Genomic DNA, 6,903 nt, shown 5'->3' with positions numbered 1-6,903 from the left:
TGTCCGCCCCTGCTGAACAAACAAATTTTGTTGTGCAAATTTTGACTAGTCATGCTATCAAACGTAGTGAAATAAGTTTGGTCATAGTCGTAACTTATGCTTGTTTTCCAACGAAACGTTTGCGCCTTTTCGAGTTCCAACTCAAACAAAAAAAGACTTTAAAAACACTTTTTTCCAGTTTTTATTCATGAATACTGTATAAAATAACCAATACATCACTAGAAATTGTTCATCTTGATTTGCCACGTCACTCTCAATTTTATACAGTCATGTTTTAGGCCTTAGAGTTGAAAATATGGATGAAAAACTGATTTTAAAAAGCATTTTTAGAAAACGTCTTGTAGCTCTGAAATCTCAATTTCTAGAGGTTTGAGGTATTCAGCAAACAGTTTTGTAATAAAATTTTACACAACTTTGCAGAAGAAACTATTCGTCTAGCAAGTCACGTTTAAAAGTTAGGTATGGCGCCCTCTATACGATGAAATTTGTAATTGATTCCATTAAACCATATGAAGGACAGCAGTTTCGCTCAGTTTTGTTTTCCGTTTTTTCAACATGGTAAATTTTCGATTTAATTCTGAATGATCTACTGTGATATTTAAAATCAACATGAGGTGATTTATTTGCAGCTAAATATGATAATTCAATCGCTATACTGCTAGCTACACACGCTATAGACATGCACACACACGCTATAGCATGCACACGCTATATAGCTCGCCTCACACGCTATATAGCAAGCCAAGTACGCTATATAGCAAGCCACACACGCTATAGACATGCACAGACACGCTATAAACATGCACGCGCAAGCCACGCACGCTATATAGCTAACCACACATATTCACACACGTTATATATGTGCACACACCCTATATATACACGCTGGATGATGGTAGCTTCACAAACCACCTGGCGGTGCGAGTCTCATTCAGTTTCTGGCTGTATTCACCCAACGATATCTTAATTGGATTTCCACTGGTGGGGTCCAACTCAGATCGAAGGGGAGCCGAACTGAAAAAGGTAGGAACTGCAGCTAACCACTACCTCCGCCGCTGTTTCCCGCTGCTGATCCACGCCGCCTTTGCCCACTGCCATCGCTGCTACTGTCCGCCGCTGCTGCCCACTGCTAGTAAAATGAGCTTGCTTGAGAAGGAGCAGTCTCTTCATAGCCCAACGAGTGCATTCCCGGCTCCATTCTGTCTTCCTTTTTAGGGAAAGGCAGCAAGCAACCAATCAAAGGTCGACTATTACGTTTCGACAAGGATCGACAATTTTCAATAGTACAATAGTTTGAACAATCCGAATACAATTTTCTGCATTCGAACGGGTGATTAGATGATTTTCCAATCGATTGCTGCAAAAATGACGAAGATCGGTTGGAAACTAACTGAGTTTAAAACGTTTGAAATTGGACAATTTTCGTGACGCTCTCGATGTTTTCGGTTTTCGAAATTGGACCCCTGTATATGTTGCCGTAAGACGTATTGTACATCAAAAGCAGGAGTCTAAGCATCTCTGCATGACCACTCTGAACAACCCGGGGCTACCTTTATGGCCAAGTCCGGGAATTCGTCTGGTCCCGGTGCCTCCCTCACCTTCAGGGAGTTCACAATCTCCACAAGTTCATCGTCCGTTAGCCTTGCGCGGCTGCTGTCACTTACTGTGTGTGGTGCCTCAACAACCGGAGGCCAGGGCGTGGGAAGTGTCCCTCAGTGATCCACTCCAGCACCGCTGGTGATTACTCTGGCGGGGCACCTCTAGTCTTGGCTGTTACAATCCTGTAGGCGTCACACAACAGTTTCGTATTGGCACTGTCACATAGTCTATTGGAACAGGCTCGTTTACTGGCCTCTATTGCGCTCTTAAGCGATACTCCGGCGGATTGAATGCTTCTGGCGCGCTGATCTTTGCACATCGGTACGCGTGCGTTGCATCCTCCGCCTTACACGAAGGTACGCACTGCGAAGGTCGGCTATCGTGTCGATCCACCAGTACGCTAGTGACCTTCCATTTACTGGGCTTACAAGACCTAGGCATGGAAGCGTCACACGCTTGCGATAGTGTAGTAATAAGTTGATCAGCACTCGGGGGGACCTTAATTTATTAACTTATTACTTCCGCAAACACTTCGACATCAAAGTGCGATGTCTTCCAGCCGCGAATGGTTGAAGTGTTGGCCACACTCGTTGCTTGCCGCCTGATATCCACGTTATAGCTGACCGACTGATGGTCGCTATTAGTGTGGCCGTCGTCTACCCTCGATCCCGCGAAGCCGAGCGGCCAGGTCTAGGTTGAGCTTCGCCAAAGTTTCCAACAAAACCCGGCTCCTCTGATTAGTGCGGCGAATTCCCCGTTCCACATCCCAAGCTCTGAAGAAATTCGCCACAACCAACGAAGACAACGTTAGACTCGTAAGTTCCACAGTCACACGACACAATCTGCTGAACCGGGAATCTACCCGTCGTGTATATAGCCGCCACCCTGGACTGATCCGCTACCCAGTTACCGTTTCTGGAAGGGATGCGGTAGGGATCCGATATTGAAAATCCGAAATCGACTCAGTGGTGTAAAACAAAAATATCCGAAAGCGACTCAGTGGTATAACAGCTGCTCTACCAGAGGTTAAGGTTTAAATGCGTCACCCTGAAGCCTGCGATTTGGTAGCCGGCTTGAAAGCCCATCATACCATACACACGGGAGGCGCCCCGCAATCTCGCGCTTTGTGGCCTGCACCACCGCAACGTTTGCGTCGACCCACCGACCTTCAGCTTAGCTTTTTTCCGGGCTTTGCCAATAAAAGTTTCATGTGGGCTACCGGAGGCGTATTGCCTTCGCGGCCACAACCACCACTCCACACTACTTTTCATCCAGGTATTTTTGCTGGAGAGTCACCTCTGGAGTGAGGACCTGAACTTGCACGTTCTTCCCCAACATGTTTTGAGTTACCTCTTTGTAGATAGCTCCGATAAGAGATCGACGAATGGTCCGAACGTCCTCACCCAAATCTTTCAGCAGGGCGTCGCCTCTCATGGCCCTCAAGACCTCGGTTTATTTAGACCCGTTGGTCTTGAGTATGAGCTCCTCTTATCTTGTCTCGACTTCTTAGAGCGATTTACGCTTTATCCACGCATTTCTAACTTTTGGCAATCCTCGGTGGACGATAATGCGACCGTTTGTGTGTTTTTAGATACGGTCGCATTTCGCGCTTTGAACCATTTTGGCTTTTTAAGGCGTCTCTTCCGCCGTTTCCGCTCGTTTCCACTTGTTTCATAGGCGTGGCACATTCCTTCTTCGCACTATTAACGCAGATGCGTGACAATAGAAGACTTCGCTTCAAGTGCTTTGAGATATCGCTACGACAATCTGCAAACACGATTATGGCATCGAACTGTGCCGACAGTGCTGCCACTTTAGGTAGCGTTTTCATCTCGGCTTGGACTGCCACTACTAGCAGATCGCGGAAACCTCGTTCGTTGTCAGGGGTAGCTTCAAGTGTACCTGCCTCACTACCCCCTTTGACCACCTGTGGCTTCAGGCTTCGCTGCCTTTCCATTACTTTCAACCCGTAAGGACCCGGGACGAAACTTTTTTTTTGAAAATGGTCGTTCTCAGTATTGCCACGGCCGATTAGGGAAAACTTGGAATATTATTCAAGGGGAATAGTTTTGATAAACGTGTCACCCCTATGGCAGTGCTGAGAACGACCATTTTGCGAAAAAAAAGTTTCTGGTGCATTAAACCTTTCCATTTTTGTTGATACCGACGTAAGTCAGAAAGGTCATCAAGTCTTAGAACTGACTCTCATCTTCGACTTTTGTGCTTATGTGAGCAATTCTCGCTGAAACCAGGCCACTAGGTGCACAAGGTCTTTCGAATTTGATATAAATGCACATATTAGTTAGGAATAGAGAAAAAATGATAATGCCATTTTTGTTTGATTAATTTTTTTGACCCCTCGGGATGGGAGGGATGATTCTAGAAAAATGGAAATTTCAACAATTCTTGATGTTTTATTTGAGTTATATCTCTGAAATTCGTTATGAAACCTACTACAAGTAGCACTGTAAAGAGGAATGATAGGGCTTTCATTTGGAGTGATCAGATTTTTGGCCGCCATCTTGAATTTGGCCGCCATCTTGGATTATATTATAAAAAATTGGTTTTGACCCTGTTTGCAACTACCGATTTTCGATCTGAAAAGCATTAGAAAGCTGAGAAAAAATGCTGTAGGATGCAGGAAAAAAATTAAGTGAGCATCAGTGTTAACCTACCAATTGAACCAATTTTCCGAGCGAAGCTTTAAAATAATCGTTGCATTCCTCGCAAACAACGTAGTAGCCATTTGTAGAAACTCTTCCCTCCAGTTTTTTTTAATTGCGATAAATTTCCGGATGTTTGTGAGTTTAGTAATTAATTGCTGAACAAACCAAACAAAAAATTTCGATTCGAAATTGAATGCAGAATCATTATCAACTATTCGAAAGAACTGTTCATTTGAAGAGTTCGTAGACAGTTTTAGTAGTTCAATGAGAGAATGCTTAGCTCATTTTCTGTCCCTAAGGTAAATTAGCATAAGTAAAATGAAACTTATTAAGACTATATCGTATTGCACTTTCAAATCCACAGAAATACCAATCTTACACCGAATGAAGCCATTGTGTATGAAGATTTTGCTGAGAATTATAGGGTAACGATTCAAAAAGAGATTAAATCTCACTATTATGCATGGCAAATTGTCCTGTGCCGAAGGGGTCTGATATCACAAAAAATTGATCCTCCTTTTTGGATCATAATTCTGTACTTGTCTATTGTTGCTTCATATTGTTTTATTTTTTAAGATAAATCATTTCCCATATTTCAAAAGTGTACGTTCACACTGACAGAAAGTAAATCCAAAAATAAATATAACTTCATCCACAACCTTTTACTAGAAACTATTTCACCCCTTGGTGAACGAGGGGTGTACAAATTCGATCAAACAAAAATGGCATTATCATTTTTTTTCTATTTTTAAAAACTATGTGCATTTATATCAAATTTGAAGGACCTTTTGCATCTAGTGGCCTGGTTTCAGCGAGAATTACTCATGTTTGGTATTGTCTGTAAAAATGTTTTTTACATATTGCATGCGTAATTTAGAATCTATTTCGTTGTCCTGGGCATGATTGTTTTACCTTTTTTGTCCTTAAGAGGCAGAATTTAAATATTTTGTGTTAAATTTATGACCAAAGTAATTTTTCAGGTTATTAGACATCTTTTGTTTTATTGTCTTGCGTAGCATTGATTGGCCTTTCTTCTCAAATATTTTACAACATTCAAAGATTCATTTGAAGCATAGTGCCATATTCAAAACTAGCTTTTTTCAGGTATACGGTCTTTGGTTCACAAGGTCAATCATTTTGACAGACAAGTGGCGATATCTGTGCTATTCTCATGTACACAGAGCATGTTCTCACTACCTAAGCAATCTACATGAATTTATTCTTTGTCTTCAATTCAAAACAAGTCAATTCGTTACAAGCTTTCTCATTTTCTGATACGATGCTTTATCAAAAAAGTTTTGTTTGCAGCCAGGTATTCCTTTGGGTTGAAAAGTAAGGCTAACTGCCAAGGTAGCTTTGAAAAAGATTTATGCTGTTGTAACTACCCAACTCTTTCAACCTATAGATTCTTCCCCAGTGGATATGTAAATTCCACTCAATCGATGTCACAGATCAGAGGCCCGTAGGGGCAAGGCCAAGATCAGTAACAAAGAGCGAATAATATGCAGCATTCCAGCAATATCGGACTGGGGTGCCGTTTCCAAACCCATTTTCCCGGTTCACCTATTATTAGTCTGCACTAAAGCATAATCATAAATAGAAATAATCGAACCAACCAAGGCGCAAAGCCCAAGCTAATTGCGCCAACATGATGTACAACCATGCGCTCGAGGTCGAGCCGGGCTGATCCGAGGGGGCTCAGTCGGGGTCTCGGCGCGAACGATCGGAGAAAACTGACTTTATCATGACTGAAGCCATCGGCCAATTTTCCCCAGAGTGCTGATACACTCACACAAGCGACTGATCGAGTACAGGAACCGAAGAGCGCCGCAGAAGCAATCCAGGTAGATTGAGCGGTGTATTCCCTTTTTCCTTGATACTGCATTTGCACTGACCTGTTTACATTTACCAACTCACTAACATGCCTCACTTTGTTTTTCTCTCGCCATTAATGCGATCGCAGTTTGCTCTTGGGAATGCTATTTGAAGATCACTAAATATTGATATCATTTGTTATCGCATCTTCTACAGGCATCCTATTGGTAACACCAGCGAAGAGCTCAATCTTGTTGATTATATTGAACGCCTCATCGTAAAAATGGAATCCATCAGTCAACCACGATTGATGCATTCAGACGTAATCGTTTACCTAGAACAATTATATCCAGTGGGAATGCTATTATTTCACAACAAACGAAATAAAAAAACAACATTCTCCACATGTTGTCGGTAACAATCGATCGCTTTTGAGAACCTTCAGCGAGGTAAAGTGAGCATCGGTAATCGTTCGTAAAAGGAATCTGCTGTGCAAGTTTATTGGGAAAATTTCTCAATTGCATCACAGCAAAGGTCAATGTTTTCGTATCCCGTAACATATGTTTGCTAATTGCGTTGTGTTGTAAAAAAATTAAAGGAAGCAAACTCGCTTAAAACAACTTAATTTAAATAAAAATCTGCTCCATTTATTACCTTACAAAAAAATTAAAGAACACCAAAACTACACCTCATAAGTTCTCATAATATACACATAATACGCGCTGCACGCAAAAGCACAATTTAACCGAGGGAAGTCGAAAAATACAGTTATTAATTCCACTGCAGTACCACCGCAGCGATTTTCCCCACACGGTACAACCTC

This window comes from Wyeomyia smithii, chromosome 3 (genome assembly GCF_029784165.1).
Source record: "Wyeomyia smithii strain HCP4-BCI-WySm-NY-G18 chromosome 3, ASM2978416v1, whole genome shotgun sequence".
Lineage (NCBI taxonomy): Eukaryota > Metazoa > Arthropoda > Insecta > Diptera > Culicidae > Wyeomyia > Wyeomyia smithii.
This window is presented reverse-complemented; position numbering follows the sequence as displayed.